Source organism: Nicotiana sylvestris, unplaced genomic scaffold (assembly GCF_000393655.2).
Source record: "Nicotiana sylvestris unplaced genomic scaffold, ASM39365v2 Un00005, whole genome shotgun sequence".
Taxonomy (NCBI): Eukaryota; Viridiplantae; Streptophyta; class Magnoliopsida; order Solanales; family Solanaceae; genus Nicotiana; species Nicotiana sylvestris.
Window position 1 is genome coordinate 350,277 of NW_027184341.1, and position 23,367 is coordinate 373,643.

Genomic DNA, 23,367 nt, shown 5'->3' on the forward strand with positions numbered 1-23,367 from the left:
AGGCTGACTTTGTATAAACAGCCACCTTTTGGGTCATGTTTAGGATTTTGGTCCAGTTGACCCACACAGCCTTAAAAATCTTCGTCCCCGAGGTGCTAAAGGGTCGTGTTTGCAACACCAGGTTTTATTGTAATTTGAAAAAGAGTCAGCGGTCAGGTGAATACCGTTTGGATTTTTAGTCAAAAATAAGTCGAGACAGCTTCGGCCGCGTCTTAAACCGTTCTTGCCAAAATCACCTTAGAGTATCTTTCAGTTGTCGAAAGGCTATTTTCGTAAAAGAACGGACAAGTTTGTAAAGTGTCATAAAATAATCCTCCCCGACCTCAAAATTCATGTGAAATTTGGAAGGGACCACATTTGCAAAAATAACCATTTGGTTGCATTTGTCAAACGGAGAAAGGAAGCTGGCCATTTGTTTTTGGAGTTTGTAAATCTTTTGATTAGAATATGTGGGTTGTTTGATTTTCGAGTTTATAGGTCATCTTCAAACCTTTGAAACCCAGTTTGTTTTAATATGAAAATTGAAAAAAAAAGTTTATTATTGTTTATCTTTTATTGGTCCGAACTACGCAAGGTCTGATTCATGCGGGGTCATGATACGTAGGCAATCTCCATAAGATTCGACCACAACCAAAAAAAAAAGAGAAAAGAAAAAATGAAAAAAAAAGAGAAAAGAAAAAATGAAAAAAAAAGAGAAAAGAAAAAAATGAAAAAAAAAGAGAAAAAAAAATCGAAAAAAAGAAAGAAAAATGAAAAAAAGAGAAAAAAAAAGAAAAAAGGGAAAAGATGTTGTTAATAATGAGGACCGACTGAGTCCATTCTAACCTTTTTTGTTTTGAATCACAAAGAAAGAAGGTGGTTGGTTTGTGGTAAGTCGGAAATACAAGATCCAAAAGCACACTTTGCGGGGATCAAGCCTGATGACAGAAGCATTCGAGTCCTATTGGGAACTTGTTGACTAAGGTTGATGATATTGAAGTTGGCAATGGTCTGGGCGATACTGATGTGAAGCTCAGTGGCTAAGATGCCAGTTTTGATAAAGTGGGAGGACGCTCTGTTCCTTGGTTAGCAAGAGAGAAGCTTTTGGTGGCTTATTTTGTTGTCATTTCTGTTGTCCGGATTATTTTTAGGGTTGTAATCCGGATGTTGTCTTGTGTCAAACTTTCTTATCTTTCCATTTTGTCATAGCAGTTTAAGTTTTGTCCAGTTTGTTTTAGGATTTTATTCTGGTTTGTTTTGTTTGTATTGTTATTCAAACCATTCCACCGGTAGTCTAAAGCAAATCCGGTCTTTTATTATTTCCAGTCATCTTTTTGTTTAGTCCTTTTATCATTTTTATTCAACGTCGATTCTAGTGACATGACATGCGCACACAGTTTGGGCCTAATCTTAAAAGTTAATCATAAGACCCCGGAAAGGTGATCAAAACATTTAAAGGAAATAAAGACGGTTTGAGATTATTCGGAGCTCGAGTCATGTGGAACTAGGGCAAGTAAAACACAAAGAAAACCGTTTAAAAGCAAGATTCGCCAAATTGGCATGAGGGTCGTTCATGATAATGAGAGTGAGAGTGTCGCCCAACGGTGCTTTAGAAATGACAAATGAAAAAGCAAATATTGAATATAATTGTCAAGTCCAGCACCATCAGAAGAGGCTACAAATCTTTGTTTAAATTGTGTTGTTTTCACTTGGCATGTTTTGAAGACTGGAATGACGAAGGCATTTTGTTCTGCTACCTAAACACTTTATCCTTCGTTACCCCTTTTGAGCCTTATTTATTTTTCTTTCGTACCCCTCGTTCGGAATCAGTAGCAACGACTAGAAAACACAAGCATGGTAGGTAAAGAAAAAAAAAAGAAAACAACAAAATGACAAAAGAGAAAGGGGAAATGTGAAAAGGAAAGAAAAGAAAAGAAAATAATAGGTAAATGAAAAAAAAAGAGGAATTGAGAACTATGTTTGACCTGATTCCTCAAAGAGGATACGTAGGCGCTTCACGGCTCGGTCACTGGATGCATAGGGGCCATAATGGTCATAGTGTGCATAGTGTAACGTAGTATGACAAAAATAAAAATTCCCAAGCAAGAAACTGGGGCAAGAGTTGCGCTTGTTGTAAACAAATATGATTCCAAAGGTTGTAATTTTGAACCCCAAATTTATTTTGTTTTTTGAGCCTTTAATACCCTTTCTTTCTAGCCCTATCCAAAAACCCACATTACGGTCCAAAGAAAGACCTTCTGATCAGTCTTTAAAAGATGCCAAGTCAGACAAATGAGAGTCTTACTGGTGAACATAACACTCTGTTCCACAACAGAAAGGACTCTAATCCCCAGCAGAAAGAGTCATACCGGCAACACTCCAAATCCCCAGCTGGAAAGTGATACAAATGAGAGAGTCTTATCGGTGAAAATCTTTACGGACACCATAAGGCGATGAAAGCTGAGAGAAAAACCAAAATGAGAGAGGTTTGATAGAGAAAACCCTTCGGGACTACAAGTCGAATAAGATTGGGAATCAGATGGGGAATCGTCAAGGGAAGATCTTGAAAGACGATTGATGGCGGAGGATAGGCCACATATGCATGTCATGACCATTAGAGTCGGTATCTGCGTTTGATAGGCTTTTATTTATAGTTTCTTTTGTTAAAGAGTCATCTTTTTCCTTTGTCTTTTATTCTGTTCTTTTTTATCTTTCTCCTTTCATAGAAAAATTCCCCAGTAGAGTCTGTTTGGTCAGAACAAGTGAGAAATAACTTCAAAATATGCCATCAGCTTTCCAATTATGCAAGATAAGATCTGACTAGTACATCCAAGTGGTGTAGTCAGCAAGGAACAAGCGTGAGGCCAGCGTCAACAAAGATATCCCCAGCAAAAGGGAATTGACAAAAGGATTGACGAGTGTCAAGAGGGATATCCTTGCCTAAATCAAAGGTGATAAACCTCAAGGACAAGGCCCGTGGACAAATCAAGGAGAGAAATGAGCATGAAGAGGGATATCCCCAGCGGAAAGGGAATATCCCCAGCAATTAATATCATCCCCAACAAGTTTGGAACGCAGAGCAGGGAAGGAGAAAGGGAAAAGCCATCCCAGTAGGAGTATCACAACCAACCATCGCATTTTAAACTAACAAATTTTGTTTGATTTGAAACAGGTAAGGAAATGGCAATGATGACGGAAATGCATGCCACAAGAGAGGTTATCAAACTGGGGCAGAAAATTTTCCTTTCATTTAGAAAATTTTCTGGAAGTCAGGTACCCATTTGGGGAAGAATAAAAGATAGTACCAGTCTCAAGGGAAGTGGTCTTTGAACCAGTGTTACCCCCAGCATAACAAGTTTTAATGAAGCAAGTTGTTCCCCAGCGGACGAAACAAAAGGATGAAACTTATGCTCGAAGAAGCAAAAGGCCGACCAGTGCCATTCCCAGCAGCCTTCCGAAGAGTGAAGCACTAGTTTTGAAGAATCAAAATCCCCCAGCAGTGTTATCCTCGACAACGTTATCCCCAGCTGATAACATTTAATCCCCCAACAGGTAAGTAAATAATTCCCCAACAGTGTTATCCCCGGCAGTTGCGAGGGAAGACAACACAAGTTTTTAAGGAAATGGCTCACACATAGGAGACACACTTCCTAAGTTTAGTTTTACCAATAGGAGATGCACTTCCTAAGTTTAGTTTTACCAATAGGAGACGCACTTCCTAAGTTTATTTTCATTCATAGGAGACGCACTTCCTAGTTCAAAATCATTAAAGTTTCACCCATAGGAGACGCACTTCCTAAGTTTATTTCACCCCTAGGAGACGCACTTCCTAAGTTTTATTTCATGCATAGGAGACGCACTTCCTGAATTAAGATTTCATGCATAGGAGACGCACTTCCTAGTTCAAAATCATTAAAGTTTCACCCATAGGAGACGCACTTCCTAAGTTTATTTCACCCCTAGGAGACACACTTCCTAAGTTTAATTTCATGCATAGGAGACGCACTTCCTAAATTATTTTCATTCATAGAAGACGCACTTCCTAGTTCAAAATCATTAAAGTTTCACCCCTAGGAGACGCACTTCCTAGTCTGGTTCATTTAAGTTCATTTGTAGGAGACACACTTCCTAGTTTGAATCATTGAAGTTCCACCCCTAGGAGACGCACTTCCTAGGCTGGGTCTTTCAGGTTATATTTTTCTTTAGGAGACGTACTTCCTGATTTGGTTAATACAAGTTTTACTAGTAGGAGACGCACTTCCTAGTTGGGTTCATCCGCCCTCGAATAGGATATTTTGGGTTCATCCGCCCTCGAATAGGATATTTTGGGTTCATCCGCCCTCGAATATGATATTTTGGGTTCATCCGCCCTCGAATAGGATATTTTGGGTTCATCCGCCCTCGAATAGGATATTTTTGGTTCATCCGCCCTCGAATAGGATATTTTGGGTTCATCCGCCCTCGAATAGGATATTTTGGGTTCATCCGCCCTCGAATAGGATATTTTGGGTTCATCCGCCCTCGAATAGGATATTTTGGGTTCATCCGCCCTCGAATAGGATATTTTGGGTTCATCCGCCCTCGAATAGGATATTTTGGGTTCATCCGCCCTCGAATAGGATATTTTGGGTTCATCCGCCCTCGAATAGGATATTTTGGGTTCATCCGCCTCGAATAGGATATTTTGGGTTCATCCGCTCTCGAATAGGATATTTTGGGTTCATCCACCCTCAAAATAGGATATTTTGGGTTCATCCGCCCTCGAATAGGATATTTTGGGTTCATCCGTCCTCGAATAGGATATTTTGGGTTCATCCTCCCTCGAATAGGATTTTATTTTTCAAAGCTGTTGAAGTCAGGAGCCCGCCTGAAGAGAAGAAAGGTGTTTTATTTTTCAAAGTTGTTGTTGAAATCAGGAGCCCGGCTGAAGAGAGGAAAGGCATTTTATTTTTCAAGTTGTTGAAATCTCGCCAACCTAAAGAAAGGAATGGCATTTTATTTTCAAAGTTGTTGAAGTCAGGAGCCCGCCTGAAGAGAGGAAAGGCGTTTTATTTTCAAAGTTGTTTAAATCTCACCAACCTAAAGGAAGGAATGGCATTTCATTTTCAGAGTTGTTGAAATCAGGAGCCCGCCTGAAGATAGGAAAGGCGTTTTATTTTTAAAGTTGTTGTTTAAGTCAGGCGCCCACCTACATAACGAGAGGAATACTTTTCAGTCTTTACATTTCATGTCCTAGGCGCCCACCTACATAACGAGAGGAATACTTTTTAGTCTTTACATTTCATGTCCTAGGCTCCCACCTACATAACGAGAGGAATACTTTTCAGTCTTTACATTTCATGTCTCAGGCGCCCACCTACATAACGAGAGGAATACTTTTCAGTCTTTACATTTCATGTTTCAGGTGCCCACCTGTATAACGAGAGGAATACTTTTCAGTCTTATACTTCAGGTCTTGAAATTAGTAACCCCTCTAGAAGGCAGAGGGTTACAACAGGAATCCCCAGCAGGAAACAATAAAAATCCCCAGCACCGGAAAGCAGAAGGTTGCAACAAGAGGTCCCAGCACAAATTCAAGCGCATGAGTCAAAAGGAAGAAAAGTCGCGTCTTGAAAGAAGTGGCCTGTGAACATTAAATTATGCCCAGCATAACAAATCTGATGAAAAAAGCCATATCCCTAGAGGAACCACCGAAAAGCTTAATGAAGGGAGCCATATCCCCAGCGGACCAAACAAAATGATGAAAAATGGTATTCAGAAAAAGCAAAAGGACAGTGTCATCCCCAAATTCTCCGAAGAAAAGCACCGGAAGAAGCACAAGCTGACAAGAAGGCAAGGCAACAAGAACAAGTTAAAGATAGATGAGATCTCATGATCCGTAGTCTGGCCTAGCTTCTTGTTTTCTTTTAAGCACGGTGTAACAAGGAGATCGGTAAGCAGTGATAACAGCATGCAACAGCAGTAACATTGCAGTCCCACGGTAGTCTCAGCTACCAAAACTTCCCGAACTACATTAACCTGATTCCCCTTTAGCCAGGGATATGTAGGAAACCTTTGAAGCAAAGGTGCGGTTAAATCTTTTTCAAAAAAATGCTTTACACGGAGTACTCGGATGGGCAAAAATCGCTCACTTTATCTTTGTACGAAAACCCTTTGGGTCTTCGGGCAAAGAGGGGCAGCTGTAAGCACGCGATTTTTGCCCTATGAAAGAATTACTCCCAAAAAAATTCAAAATAAAACGATTTTCCTTGGTGTGCAATTTTGAGAATATTTGTGACATTTTTGGATAATTATTTGTATTTGTCTGTGTATGTTTATTTGTTAAATTAATAAAACATACAAAAATATGTCGCATTTTGCATGTAGGATTTAATTCTACAATTGTTAGTAATTAAGTTTGTTTTACAAAAATTGAAAATTACAAAAATAGGCATCTTTTGCATTTTTAGCATTTAATGTCCAAATGTACAATTTTATGCTTAATTATTACTTAATTGTGCGTTAATTGTTATTGGGAGTTAATTTGCGCTTTTATAACTTAATAATAATTTAAGAATTTTTAGAATTTAGTTTTAGAAAAATAAAAGAAGAAAAGAGAGCAAAAATATAAAGAAAATCGGAATTGGGCTCGTCTTCAAATTCAAGCCACAAGCCCAAAAAATACCCAACCTTCCCCATGACCCGGTCCATTTCAAACCGGGTCGACCCGGTCCGCCCCACAACTCCAATACCTAACCCCTCTTCATTTTTTTCATTTTTTCCCAAAAAACAAAACAAAACAAAAAAACCCAAACCCTAAAACTAAACTATCCGCCCCCCACCCTCTCTTTCTCTCCATTTTTTCTCCAAGATTCCCCAATCCCCCTCCAATGGCTTCCCATCCCCCATCGTCTCCTCCAACACCCCATCGACCACCCTTCACCGGTCGTCGAACCTCCATAGCCACCGACAGAGAAGCAACGAACACCATAGCCATCCGTTCGTCGCTTCTGCTTCTGCTACGTCCAAACAGACCCCGTCGCTGCTGCTTCATCTTCTTCGTCTCCGTCGAGCTCGAGCCCGAGCTCCTATGGCTGCCCTTGCTGCTTTGTCTTCTCCATGGCGAGCTCAAGCTCGACCATGGACTTCCCTCCACCACCATCTCCTTTGAACCCACGAACAGCCCAAACGACCACTCAGCTTCATCTCCTCGACGACCATGGATACTGCCCGTCCAGTTGAGCAGCATTTGTTGCCATTGCTTCGTTCTTCTTCTTGCTGAAATAAATGAACCAGCACCGCCACTGCTGCGTTCCTACTCGTCAAGTTATTTACCGGGCAGATTCGAGTTATGTTGGTTTGAAAGTTTCCGGGCAGATTTGTTTCGTTCAAGTTCATCGTCGTTCCGATCTGGTTAGTTGGTTTAACCAATTCGTTTTTATCATTTTTCTTATTTTTCTTCAGTTTGTTTCATTTTTCTTGTTTATTTTTAGGTAGAAATTGTTAGTAATTATAATGTTTTTAGTTTTAAGTTGAAGTTCAATGAATTTTGTCTTTAGTTTGTTCTGTTAATTTTAAAAGGATTTAGTATAGAAGAGTGTTAGTTTAAATCCTTTGAATCCGTCATGTTTGTTGTTTAAAATAGATTTAATTCATGTTCATCTTTGTTTGAAGTTCGTTTTTAATCCAGTGATTTAATGTGAGTTTATGTTTTGGTTTTTGACTTGTTGATTTAGTTTGAATCATGTATCTTTGTTATTAATATTGTTGTCTCTTTTGCTCATTCATTTTTTGGTCTAAGTTAACTAGGATTGGTTCCCAATATGGTTAATTTATTCATATTAATTTGATGTTGTTCAATTTGTGTTCATGTGATTTGTTGTTGAATTTGTTTAGAAATTGGTCATATTTGCTATATTTTGGTTGAGATTGATTAGGTGAATTGGTTATAGCTGATGGGGTAGTTTGGTAAATTGCAGTACGTTCAGGGGTAAAATGGTAATTGCAATAAGGTCGGAGGCGTAGTTTTGGAATTGAACATTTTGAATAATTCTTTATGATAAGCATGTGGAACAAGATGTAATGGGGTGGGATTGATATAATTGTTTAATATAATGGGGGATAAGACATAATGTAGTGGGGGAGAATAATGTAATTTTTTATGCTAAGCATGGGGGACAAGATGTAATGAGTTGGGGTTGATATAATTGTTTAATATAGTGGGGGACAAGACATAATGTAGTGAGGTGAGAATAATGTAATTATTTATGTTAAGCATGGGGGACAAGGTTTAAAATAAAGAAAACATTAATTAGTGGGGACAAAGCATGCAATGGGGGAATATTTCGGGTTGGGGATTCAAGACAAGAGTCTTGTTATAAATAAAGTCATTTGACACATTTTAAAAGGGGACGAAGACTTGAGAGAGAGCTTGGAGACTTGAGAGAAAAGACTTGAACTTGAAAGACTTACTTAGAGAGAGGAATACATTCTGAAAATCTGAAGAGAGTGTGATAGAGTTTAAAAAGAGAAAACAAAAACAAAGTGAGAAACGAGTTTAGTTTCGGGTTTTAATAAACGCGTGAGTTGTTGCTGTTTAGTTGGTTTACATACTTTTGGGTTTGTTCTATTGAGTTGTTCGGATTTCTTCAAAGTTTTCTGGGCCTTGAATCTGGTTCGAATTTGTTGTTGTTGGGTTGCTGTGTATTTGCACTACTACTGCTTCTACTGATCTTCATCTTCTTTCCTTGCTTTCCAAATACCAGGTACACAAACTGATACACCGGTTCATCTTGTAAGCCACTCGAAGCATGAATGCAAAAAATGAGAAAGATTTGAAGTTGTAATTTAATGTAGTCTTTTCTTTCTTTTACTGTCTGTATGTAGAATGTTCTATGTGTTGCCATGTAAACTCTTTAAACAACTCACTTTCGAAACTTAACTATAATAACCCGAAAGTATGTAAATAAAGTAGGACCTTATCTTCATTTATTTTAGGAAACGAAAAATAGAAAATATAGTCATGTTAAGATTATCCTTTTAAAAATAATGAGACAAGCCTCGCCAAATAAAAATGCAAGCTGCGGGGCCCTCAATAATTGGTCATAATAAATACTTAGAATTTAGGATAGACTGTTTAGTGAATTTCACTGCCTTCCCGAAAGACAATAACGCGTTAGACTCTTTAGCGAGATTTAATTAATCTTACCTTCTTAAACTCGGGTGCGCATTTCATGCGACCCAAATCCAAATCCTAAAACATTGAATTAAACTGTGCTCCGGATTGCGGGTGCATTTCTTGCGTTGAACGTGGTTTTATTGTTTGTTGCAATATATATATATATATCCAAAAAGTATTTTTCTTTATTTCCTTTTTTTTAGACCCCCAATTTTCAAGAAAAAAATCCAAAAATATTTTTCATTATTGATGTCTTTAGAAAGTCTTTTTAATTTTTTTTAAAAAAAATTTAAAAAAATAAAAATATTTTCTTTTAATTTCTTCCAAAAGAAATCCGAAACTATTTTCATTCTTCTTTCAAAATTGAAAAGAAAAGTCAAAATTCAAAAATATTTTTTAGAAGCATTTCTTTCATCAAAAGTAAAATTCCAAAAATATTTTCTTTCTTCTTTAGAAGTTTCTCTTTCAAAATTCAAAAAAAAAAATCCTTTAGAAATCCTTCTTTGAAAAAATGCTTCATTTCTTCTTTATAAGTCTTTCCTTCAATAAATAAATAATAATAAATAAATAAAAGTTTATTTACTTTATTCATGGTGTCCCGAACTACGCGTGTTTGATTCTCACCGGATGTGAGATACGTAGGCAACCCTCATCGGGTCCAACCTCCCCTTTTGCTAAAATAGCCAAAAATAAATAAGTAAACAAAAAAAACATGTCAAAATTTTAATTTTGTCGTTAATAAGTTGGGTGATGTCCAACCTCCTCTTTTGCAAAAAAAAATAGCAAATATATATATATATATATATATATATATATATATATATATATATATGTCGAATTTTAATTTAATCATAAAGAAGTCGGGTGACACTGTTTTGTCAAGACATAGCCGAATGTTCCCGAAAGGGACGCCGGAAGGCTGACTTTGCATAAACGGCCACTTTTTGGGTCATGTTTAAGATTTGGTCTAGTTGACCCACACAGCCTTAAAAATCTTCGTCCCCGAGGCGCTAAAGGGCCGTGTTTGCAACACCAGGTTTTATTGTAATTTGAAAAAGAGTCAGCGGTCAGGTGAATACCGTTTGGATTTTTAGTCAAAAATAAGTCGAGCCAGCTTCGGCCGCGTCTTAAACCGTTCTTGCCGAAATAGCCTTAGAGTATCTTTCAGTTGTCGAAAGGCTATTTTCGTAAAAGAACGGACAAGTTTGTAAAGTGTCATAAAATAATCCTCCCCGGCCTCAAAATTCATGTGAAATTTGGAAGGGGCCACATTTGCAAAAATAACCGTTTGGTTGCATTTGTCAAACGGAGAAAGGAAGCTGGCCATTTGTTTTTGGAGTTTGTAAATCTTTTGATTAGAATATGTGGGTTGTTTGATTTTCGAGTTTGTAGGTCATCTTCAAACCTTTGAAACCCAGTTTGTTTTAATATGAAAATTGAAAAAAAAATGTTTATTATTGTTTATCTTTTATTGGTCCGAACTACGCAAGGTCTGATTCATGTGGGGTCATGATACGTAGGCAATCCCCATAAGATTCGACCACAACAAAAAAAAAGAGAAAAGAAAAAATGAAAAAAAAAGAAATAAAAAAATGAAAAAAAAAAGAGAAAAAAGCGTTTTCTCTACCTTCTCTCTAGAAAAATCTCTGAATAGTAATTTCGTCATCATTTTCTGGTCATATCTCCGGAATCCGGTGGTGGAAACAACCAACTTGGTGTCAAAAGTTACATAATCTCCTTATGAGTAATACCCAATTGTTTTCAACTTCAGATCTATAGTCAATTTTTGTAGATCTTAATTTCAGTTTCACGAGTTATTGTAGCACACAGATTTCTTCATTCAATTTGTACAACAGATTGCGTGAAGCAAATTCAAATTACAGTAATTTCGTTTTATTGCAAACATACTGCAACTTTGTCATGTAAGAAAAGTTTAAAGAATTACAACTGTAATGGACACACAGGCAGGTGGCCAGCCACTTTTGGTGGCTGCGCTGCCTACACAACTTCCTCCAAACATTGCACAAACATCAGGGATCACAAATAAGCCGATGGATTACTCCAAATTTCTGAAACCTTGCACTTTAAATGCTGCAATGCAGGAGCAACAGGAAGTTGAGCCAATTACTATTCGTACACCTACAATATTAAATGGATAACATGTTATTCAGTTCACAGAAGCAGAAGTAGAAAGGATGGATATCATCGAAAGATTACAATATGCAATAGTTGGTAAATGTTCTTATGGGAGCCTAGAAATTCAACAACTGCGTAAGTTAATACCAATTCAATGCGGAATTAAAGGTGAATGTAACATTGGATTTCTAAGGGATAGACATATTTTGATTAGAATGACATTAAAGCAGGACTATCTTCATTTCTCATCAAAAACTCATTACATAAAGGACAGGGATGGCTATCAATATCAGCTTAGGCCTTTGATTTATGACTCAAAGTTTAGAGCAGATGAAGAAACACCCAAGGCAATGGCTTGGATCTCATTCCCAGGTCTATTGCCAACCTTTTTTGTAAAGGAATGTCTATTTTCTCTAGCTTCAGCAGTAGGTAAACCTATGCATCTAGACATGGCTACAATTAACAAAACTAGACCTAGTTGTGCTAGGGTGAAGGTATTAGTTGATCTACTTTCAGATTTGCCTAAAAAGGTGAGGATGGACATATTCAACGAAGCTAAAGGAACAACAAGAACTGAATGGGTGAGAATTTAATATGACATGCTGCCTAAATATTGCAGACATTGTAAACTTCAAGGACATGATCAATTTGAATGCTGGAGGATACACCCTGAATTATATGTGGAGAAGGAGAATGATGACCAAGCAGATACAACTAAGAAACAAGACATAAATAACTCACAACCTATAAAGATGTTATCTAGTGGAAAGGTCGTGGGTAATGTGATTGTTACAGCAAAAGAGCAATGGAAGGAAGTGAAGAACAACAGAGTTAGAATTGTAGTAAATCAAAATACTAGTCTTAGTAATAATGGAATGGAGATGTCACCAGCTAAGCAGCTTGAAAACAATAACAATAAAGAGGGTACAAGCATTGTAGAGAGACAAGCAGAACCACAAAGCAACAGTGGTAAGGAATTGGAGGCTGTAGACAATGAAGATAATGATCATGTTCAAGTAGCTAACAAGTTTGCAATATTACAAGGTTTGGAGGAAGAGGAAGAACATATTAATCAAGTGGCAAAGGTGACAAATAATGCAGCAACAAGCAGTACAACACTTCATAACCATGCATTTACAAAGCAAAAACCAAAAAATACGGTCAATAATGAGGGAAAGTTAAATCCGGCAGCACAACTTTTTCATCTTAATTCATCAGGGATTAGCTCGACTAATGGTCTAGTCAATGGAAATGAGACATCAAAAGCAAAAAATGATACTTCACAATGGGTAGAAAGAAGTTTCAAGAATAAAATAGGAGAGGGAATAGTGAAGATCAATAAACAATGCCAGCAAATCCCATCACAAGATACATTAGTGAACAAGGTACCTAATAAAACTCCAAATTCTCAAGCAGAAGGGTCAAAATCAGCTACATTTAAAGAAAGAGTGCAAGGCTGTGGAGGCAGGCTATGGGATGCACAAAGGGAATACGATTCAGAGGAGAACAAAGTACCACAAGGAGCACAAGCTGATGAGGAACCAAATGAGAAGGACAAAGAAGAAGATGAGCAAAGTGTAAATGGAGAGCACCAAGCCAATGACAACAATACAACTGAAATCACAGAAATTAGAAACTATGAAGGAAGAGACCCAGAGGTAAATGATCCTGGAGGAACAGAAGATGATCAAATTCAGATATCACAAGAAGACCCACAAGGACACAACATAACAGACAAGGAGAAACAACCAAGACATAAAACAGAAATATTAAATATTACTGTTACAATGGAGAAAAATCAGTTGCAGTTGTTAAAAAGAGGAGAAGAGAAGGCCTTGGTCCCTAAAAGGAATGCATTTGGAGATACATCAGGAAGTAAGGAAGACAATGAAGAAGGAGAAGAACCTGGTAAATCAGGATACGACATGGATCAAGAATCAACTACCCAACACCTTATGAATGCGGCAAGGCAAGGTGACTTATCACCTATGCAAGTGGAAAAGGCAAATTCAGCAGCAAAAGGTAAGAAGAAGCAACAAAAAGATAATTTTGCAGTACCAAAAGCTGGGGTGCACACAAGGAGAATGCTAACTAAATCCAACAATCAGTAATGAATGCTCTCATTTGTAATATAAGGTCAGTCAACACACAGCACGCCTTTGAAAGGTTGACAAAATGCACAGGAAAAATCACTATGATTTTGTAGGATTAATGGAGCCAAAGCAACAAGCAAAAAAAATTGAAAGGTACAGAAACAAGATAGGACTTGCACAAGCAATTTCAAATGTTTCCAACAAGATCTGGGCATTCATAGATGAAGTATTTGAAGTAACTGTCATGTACAATATGATGCAACAATTAACACTACGATTGGTTCATACTGAATCGCATGTGAAGTTTGTTATAACTTTGATATATGCTAAATGTGATGCAATTGAGAGGATAGAATTATGGGATTCATTATATGAAATGACAAGGGATATGAATGCACCATGGCTAGTAGGGGAGATTTCAATGTAATATAGGACGAAGAAGAGAAGTTTGGGGGGTTACCTGTGTCATTGAATGAAATTGATGATTTTCGACACTGCGTCACCACTTGCAATCTCTTCGATCTTGGATTTAAAGGTAGCATATTCACATGGTGGAATGGAAGAGCAGAGGAAGACTGTATATTCAAAAGACTAGACAGATGCTTGGCCACTTTACAATTCCAACAAACATTTCCGGGAATAGAGGTGCAACATTTGGCAAAGACTGGTTCCGATCATAGTCCAATGTATCTGAAGTGTGATACTGATACTCCACCAATAAAAAAGCCTTTTAAGTTCTTGAATTTTTGGGTGGAACATGCAACTTTTAAAGACGTGGTGAGAGACAACTAGACAACTGATTTCAGTGCAAATCCTTTTATTATTCATAATCACAAGTTAAAAAAAATTAAAGAAAGCCCTTTCATTGTGGAGTAAGGCTACTTTTGGAAATATTTTCCAAAAAATAGCAAGCATGGAGGAGGTAGTGATGGTTCACGAAGTAGAATTTGAAGCAAATCCTACATGGATGAATAGGGAAAGACTACAAAAGGTCAGGCAGAATTAATCAAATGTCTTGCACTAGAGGAGAAATTTTGGCAACAAAAGGCGGGCATGACTTGGTTCAAGGAAGGGGATAAGCATACTAATTTCTTCCACGCACAAGTGAGAGGTAGGAGGAAGAGACTTCAGCTTAACAGAATTCAAGGTAGTGGAGGAACATGGATTGAAGAAGAAAAAGAAATTGCAGAAGAGGCTATCAGATTTTACGAGGAACAGTTCACAGAAACAGCTTCTCCCTCTTTATTTGAGATCGTAGACCATGTTCCTAATCTGATGAACAATAATCAGAATGCAGAATTGATTAAGCAACCAACAAAAGATGAGGTTAAAGAGGCAGTATTTGGACTTAATGGTAATAGTGCTGGAGGGCCAGATGGTATGACAGGCAAGCTATATCAGTCTTGTTGGGACATAATAGGGGATGACTTGTTCGACATGGTGAGGGCTTTTTTCAACGGTCATGAGCTACCAAAGTGCGTAACACACACAAACCTAGTTCTGATACCAAAGAAAAAAAAAGTTACCACTTTTTCTGATCTAAGACCCATAAGCCTAAGTAATTTTTCAAATAAGGTCATATCGAGGGTCATACATGAAAGGCTTGTGAAATTTCTCCCAAATCTGATATCGGAGGAACAATCAGGTTTTGTTAAGGGCAGGAATATAGTAGAAAACATCCTTTTAACTCAGGAGATAGTCACTGACATCAGGCTTAGAACAGAGGCTGGACCTAATATCATCCTGAAGCTAGATATGACCAAAGCTTATGATAGATTATCTTGGCTATTCCTAACAAAGGTAATGAGAAAGATGGGATTCACAGAAAGGTTGATAAGGATTGCCTTTGGATTAGTTTCAAACAATTGGTATTCTATTCTAATCAATGGTCAAGCTCATGGTTTCTTTAAATCCTCAAGAGGAGTAAAACAAGGTGATCCTGTATCTCCAACTTTGTTTATCTTGGCAGCGGAAGCATTATCTAGGGGCCTCAATGCACTTCATACTAACCTGTATTTTTGTGGATTTGGAATGCCAAAGTGGAGTCCAAAAATAAATCATTTGGCGTATGCAGATGACATGATTATTTTTTCATCATCTGATGAAACTTCTCTGTTGCTGATTATGCAAGTGTTGAATGCATATGAAAATGCATCTGGGCAGCTTATTAACAAGACCAAATCAGTTGTGTACCTGCATCATTTAACACACATAGATGTGGTCAGCAAGGTGGAAAGGATCACATGCATTCATAGAAATGAATTTCCGATCACATACCTAGGTTGTCCTATTTTTTATGCTAGGAGAAAGCTGGAATACTATCAACCCCTAATTACTAAGGTAATGGACAAAATGCAATCCTGGCAGGGCAAATTATTATCAGTAGGGGGAAGGGCAGTTCTCATATCCCATGTGCTGCAAAGCATGCCTATGCACCTACTATCAGCTGTAAACCCTCCCAAATATGTGATAAATAGGTTGCACAAATTGTTTGCGCAATTTTTCTGGAGCAGCTCTGTAGGAGGAACTAGTAGGCATTGGGCTTCATGGAATACCTTATGCATGTCAGTTGAGGAAGGAGGAATAGGTTTCAGGTCACTACATGATGTAACAAAAGCATTATTCAGCAAGTTGTGGTGGAATTTCAGAACTAAACCAAGCCTATGGAGCTCTTTTGTATGTCAGAAATATTGTAAGAAAATGAATTCAGTAGTTGTTCCATGGAAAAGGGGGTCTCATATTTGGAGAAAAATGCTGGAATGCAGAGATCTTATTGAACATCAAATCTTTTGGCAAACAAAAAAGGGATCCCCACTTTTTTGGTTTGAAAACTGGACAGGTCTTGGGGCACTATATTTTTTAGTTCCTCAGGACTTTGGCATACATGAAACAGTACAATATGTACATGAAGTTACCTTAGATGGTGGGTGGGATGTGGACAAGCTATTGGAAATGCTTCCTGAAGACTTAGCAGTACACATTCTAGAGAAAATCAAACCACCTTCACCTCAGCAGGTTCTTGACGTGCCTTGTTGGATGCTGGAAACAAGAGGACATTTCAGTGTTAAGTCAGCATGGGATTATACGAGAAGAAGAGACGAACCAATAACAGCTTATAGAATGATATGGGTAAAGGGACTGCCTTTTAAAATAGCATTTTTCATATGGAAAGTGTGGAAAGCAAAGTTACCTTTAGATGATTTCTTGAAAAAGGTAGGCTACTGCATGCCATCAAAATGTTGGTGTTGTGCACATCCTGATGAGGAATCTCTTCAGCATTTGTTTTTTAGATCAGAAACTACAAAGACAACTTGGAAGTATTTTCTATCGAGGGCAGGAATAGCTGTGGAAGGACTTACACTACACCAAGCAATCACAAAATGTTGGACTGCAAATGTTTGCTTAAGGCTTAAACCGGTAATGCAAGCACTCCCTTCATGCGTAGTATGGGAACTCTGGAAAAGAAGAAATAGTATGAAGTATGGTGATGCTGTGACAACCAGCAGGGTGATTTATCAAGTGTCATCAAATCTCCAGGCATTGGTGAAATTGAGAAAGCCAGGGATGGACATGGTACCTCACAAATGGAAAGACCTTCTAGCCATGATGGAAAATTTCACTCCTAAACTTAAAGTTACCAAAGTCATGTGGGAACCACCAAGTACAGGATGGCTAAAGGTTAATACAGACGGGGCATCGAGGGGAAATCCAGGCAGGAGCTCAATAGGTTTTTGCATAAGAAATGAAAATGGCGACATAGTCAAGTCTGTAGGGAGGGAGATTGAGGAGACAACAAACACAGTAGCTGAAGCGAAGGCCATGTTAGAAGCACTAAGGTTCTGCAGATTACAACAATACTCTCATGTATGGCTTCAAACTGACTCAATGTTATTAAAAAAGATAATGGATGGGATTTGGAAACCACCATGGATCATATCTGAGAAGGTAGAGGAAATGATGCAACTAATGAGTGGGGGCAATTACACAGTTACACATATTCATAGAGAGGGCAACAAGTTGGCTGATCATTTGGCTAATTATGCTTTAGATCATGGAGAGATCGAGTGCCAACAATTCTGGCAGCTAGATGCACAAGGAAGGAGGTTGGTTAATGAAGATAAGATGCAATGTCCAAGTTTAAGGATAAAGGTGGACAGAAGATAAGAAGCAAAGAGAATAGAAATATCAAGAAGCATGTCATCTTGATCGACCATCAAATCCAAAGGGAGGAGGGTGTCTCTAGCGACAAGGTACAATTATGCTATATTAAACAACAAAAAATTTCCAGTAATCAAGATGGGCACGTGATATTATGCTCATTAAAAGATAACAATGCTATTGGAATATGCACAAGCACGCTAAGGACTAGGCATGGAGGGATGCGAAAAAGATTTCATGAAAGCACATGGTTTTCTGAAAAACGAGAAACATGTCTTTTGGTTTGGGATGCGCATTCGAGCAAAAAAATTGCGGGAAAGGAAAAACAATGCACAAGCATGGAGGGTACCAAATGCTGCAACATGAGCAGCTGGGGAACATGCATCCTAACACATAGAGAATCACGTCGGAAGGTAAAACATGCTGGACATAGAGGATCTTGATACGTGAGCATGCGATTCCTTAGCTCACTTCGAGAAATGGTAGACCGTGCCCATGGAATCTCGCACACTGGAATTGACTCCATCAAATTTGAAGAGACACGCGTGGCCTAAGAATGGTTTGGAGAGTGGTCCAGCAAGAACATGGGGTCTTGCAACAAAAACGAGGTCATATTTTACTAGAAGTGCTATAAGCTTGCTGTGTACATTCTGGCAGCTTATCGAACAAGGAGGCAAGGTCGAACATGAATTTGCTCACCAAGAGTAAATGGAGCTCACGTGATTCTGGAGTACAAAGCACAAAGCTTTCTCCATTGATCAAAAGGAGTGCAGCGAGGAAAGAAGACAAAGTTAGCGCACAAAATCACATGCACATGCTTGGATAAAGTCTTATATTTCAAATTTTAATAGATTTAATGTTTTATCAAGGTTGAGTGCAACACTCAATTTTGATAATAGGATATTTGTTAACTGCAAACTTTATTTCGTTCATTCCGTAGGATAACTAGACATTGTATTTTGTCGTTTATCATGTTATAAATAAAATTAACCCTAGGCGTTTGCCTAGCGGATTATTAAAAAAAAAGAAAAAAGAAAAAAGAGAAAAAAAAGAGAAAAAAAAATCGAAAAAAAAGAGAAAAAAAGAAAAAAGGGAAAAGATGTTGTTAATAATGAAGACCGACTAGGTCCATTCTAACCTGTTTTGTTTTGAATCACAAAGAAAGAAGGTGGTTGGTTTGTGGTAAGTCGGAAATACAAGATCCAAAAGCACACTTTGCGGGGATCAGGCCTGATGACAGAAGTATTCGAGTCATATTGGGAACTTGTTGACTAAGGTTGATGATGTTGAAGTTGGCAATGGTCTGGGCGATACTGATGCGAAGCTCAGTGGCTAAGATGCCAGTTTTGATAAAGTGGGAGGACGCTATGTTCCTTGGTTAGCAAGAGAGAAGCTTTTGGTGGCTTATTTTGTTGTCATTTCTGTTGTCCGGATTATTTTTAGGGTTGTAATCCGGATGTTGTCTTGTGTCAAACTTTCTTATCTTTCCATTTTGTCATAGCAGTTTAAGTTTTGTCCAGTTTGTTTTAGGATTTTATTCTGGTTTGTTTTGTTTGTCTTGTTATTCAAACCATTCCACCGGTAGTCTAAAGCAAATCCGGTCTTTTATTATTTTCAGTCATCTTTTTGTTTAGTCCTTTTATCATCTTTATTCAACGCCGATTCTAGTGACATGACATGCGCACACAGTTTGGGCCTAATCTTAAAAGTTAATCATAAGACCCCGGAAAGGTGATCAGAACATTTAAAGGAAATAAAGACGGTTTGAGATTATTTGGAGCTCGAGTCATGTGGAACTAGGGCAAGTAAAACACAAAGAAAATCGTTTAAAAACAAGATTCGCCAAATTGGCATGAGGGTCGTTCATGATAATAAGAGTGAGTGTCGCCCAACGGTGCTATAGAAATGACAAATGAAAAAGCAAATGTTGAATATAATTGTCAAGTCCAGCACCATCAGAAGAGGCTACAAATCTTTGTTTAAATTGTGTTGTTTTCCCTTGGCATGTTTTGAAGACTGGAATGACGAAGGCATTTTGTTCTGCTACCTAAACATTTTATCCTTCGTTACCCCTTTTGAGCCTTATTTATTTTTCTTTCGTACCCCTCGTTCGGAATCAGTAGCAACGACTAGAAAACACAAGCATGGCAGGTAAAGAAAAAAAAAAGAAAACAACAAAACGACAAAAGAGAAAGGGGAAATGAGAAAAGGAAAGAAAAGAAAAGAAAATAATAGGTAAATGAAAAAAAGAGGAATTGGGAACTACGTTTGACCTGATTCCTCAAAGAGGATACGTAGGCGCTTCACGGCTCGGTCATAGGGTGCATAGGAACCATAATGGTCATAGTGTGCATAGTGTAACGTAGTATGACAAAAATAAAAATTCCCAAGCAAGAAACTGGGGAAAGAGTTGCGCTTGTTGTAAACAAATATGATTCCGAAGGTTGTAATTTGAACCCCAAATTTATATTGTTTTTTGAGCCTTTAATACCCTTTCTTTCTAGCCCTATCCAAAAACCCACATTACGGTCCAAAGAAAGACCTTCTGATCAGTCTTCAAAAGATGCCAAGTCAGACAAATGAGAGTCTTACCAGTGAACATAACAGTCTGTTCCACAACAGAAAGGACTCTAATCCCCAGCAGAAAGAGTCATACCGGCAACACTCCAAATCCCCAGCTGGAAAGTGATACAAATGAGAGAGTCTTATCAGTGAAAATCTTTACGGACACCATAAGGCGATGAAAGCTGAGAGAAAAACCAAAATGAGAGAGGCTTGATAGTGAAAACCCTTCGGGCACTACAAGTTGAATAAGATTGGGAATCAGATGGGGAATCATCAAGGGAAGATCTTGAAAGACGATTAATGGCGGAGGATAGGCCATATATGCATGTCATGACCATTAGAGTCGGTATCTGCGTTTGATAGGTTTTTATTTATAGTTTCTTTTGTTAAAGAGTCATCTTTTTCCTTTGTCTTTTATTCTGTTCCTTTTTATCTTTCTCCTTTCATAGAAAAATTCCCCAGTAGAGTCTGTTTGGTCAGAACAAGTGAGAAATGACTTCAAAATATGCCATCAGCTTTCCAATTATGCAAGATAAGATCTGACTAGTACATCCAAGTGGTGTAGTCAGCAAGGAACAAGCGTGAGGCCAGCATCAAGAAAGATATCCACAGCAAAAGGGAATTGACAAAAGGATTGACGAGTGTCAAGAGGGATATCCTTGCCGAAATCAAAGGTGATAAACCTCAAGGCCAAGGCCCGTGGACAAATCAAGGAGAGAAATGAGCATGAAGAGGGATATCCCCACCAGAAAGGGAATATCCCCAGCAATTAATATCATCCCCAACAAGTTTGGAACGCAGAGCAGGGAAGGAGAAAGGGAAAAGCCATCCCAGTAGGAGTATCACAACCAACCACCGCGTTTTAAACTAAAAAATTTTGTTTAATTTGAAACAGGTAAAGGAAATGGCAATGATGACGGAAATGCATGCCACAAGAGAGGTTATCAAACTGGGGCAGAAAATTTTCCTTTCATTTAGAAAATTTTCTGGAAGTCAGGTACCTATTTGGAGAAGAATAAAAGATAGTACCAGTCTCAAGGGAAGTGGTCTTTGAACCAGTGTTACCCCCAGCATAACAAGTTTTAATGAAGCAAGTTGTTCCCCAGCGGACGGAACAAAAGGATGAAACTTATGCTCGAAGAAGCAAAAGGCCGACCAGTGCCATTCCCAGCAGCCTTCCGAAGAGTGAAGCACTAGTTTTGAAGAATCAAAATCCCCCAGCAGTGTTATCCTCGACAGCGTTATCCCCAGCTGATAACATTTAATCCCCCAACAGGTAAGTAAATAATTCCCCAACAGTGTTATCCCCGGCAGTTGCGAGGGAAGACAACACAAGTTTTTAAGGAAATGGCTCACGCATAGGAGACGCACTTCGTAAGTTTAGTTTTACCAATAGGAGACGCACTTCCTAAGTTTAGTTTTACCAATAGGAGACGCACTTCCTAAGTTTATTTTCATTCATATAAGACGCACTTCCTAGTTCAAAATCATTAAAGTTTCACCCATAGGAGACGCACTTCCTAAGTTTATTTCACCCCTAGGAGACGCACTTCCTAAGTTTTATTTCATGCATAGGAGACGCACTTCCTGAATTAAGATTTCATGCATAGGAAACGCACTTCCTAAATTATTTTCATTCATAGGAGACGCACTTCCTAGTTCAAAATCATTAAAGTTTCACCCATAGGAGACGCACTTCCTAAGTTTATTTCACCCGTAGGAGACACACTTCCTAAGTTTTATTTCATGCATAGGAGACGCACTTCCTGAATTAAGATTTCATGCATAGGAGACACACTTCCTAAATTATTTTCATTCATAAGAGACGCAATTCCTAGTTCAAAATCATTAAAGTTTCACCCATAGGAGACGCACTTCCTAAGTTTATTTCACCCCTAGGAGATGCACTTCCTAAGTTTAATTTCATGCATAGGAGACACACTTCCTAAATTATTTTCATTCATAGGAGACGCACTTCCTAGTTCAAAATCATTAAAGTTTCACCCCTAGGAGACACACTTCCTAGTCTGGTTCATTTAAGTTCATTTGTAGGAGACGCACTTCCTAGTTTGAATCATTGAAGTTCCACCCCTAGGAGATGCACTTCCTAGGCTGGGTCGTTCAGGTTATATTTTGCTTTAGGAGACGCACTTCCTAATTTGGTTCACACAAGTTTTACTCGTAGGAGACGCACTTCCTAGTTGGGTTCATCCGCCCTCGAATAGGATATTTTGGGTCCATCCGCCCTCGAATAGGATATTTTGGGTTCATCCGCCCTCGAATAGGATATTTTGGGTTCATCCACCCTCAAAATAGGATATTTTGGGTTCATCCGCCCTCGGATAGGATATTTTGGGTTCATCTGCCCTCGAATAGGATATTTTGGGTTCATCCGCCCTCGAATACGATATTTTGGGTTCATCCGCCCTCGAATACGATATTTTGGGTTCATCCGCCCTCGAATAGGATATTTTGGGTTCATCCGCCCTCGAATAGGATATTTTGCGTTCATCCGCCCTCGAATAGGATATTTTGGGTTCATTCGCCCTCGAATAGGATATTTTGGGTTCATCCACCCTCAAAATAGGATATTTTGGGTTCATCCGCCCTCGGATAGGATATTTTGGGTTCATCTGCCCTCGAATAGGATATTTTGGGTTCATCCGCCCTCGAATAGGATTTTATTTTTCAAAGCTATTGAAGTCAGGAGCCCGCCTGAAGAGAGGAAAGGCGTTTTATTTTTCAAAGTTGTTGTTGAAATCAGGAGCCCGCCTAAAGAGAGGAAAGGTGTTTTATTTTTCAAGTTGTTGAAATCTCGCCAACCTAAAGTAAGGAATGGCATTTTATTTTCAAAGTTGTTCAAGTCAGCAGCTTGCCTGAAGAGAGGAAAGGTGTTTTATTTTCAAAGTTGTTTAAATCTCGCCAACCTTAAGGAAGGAATGGCATTTTATTTTCAGAGTTGTTGTTGAAATCAGGAGCCCGCCTGAAGAGAGGAAAGGCATTTTATTTTTAAAGTTGTTGTTTAAGTCAGGCGCCCACCTACATAACGAGAGGAATACTTTTCAGTCTTTACATTTCATGTCCCAGGCGCCCACCTACATAACGAGAGGAATACTTTTCAGTCTTTACATTTCATGTCTCAGGCGCCCACCTACATAACGAGAGGAATACTTTTCAGTCTTTACATTTCATGTCCCAGGCGCCCACCTACATAACGAGAGGAATACTTTTCAGTCTTTACATTTCATGTTTCAGGCGCCCACCTCTATAACGAGAGGA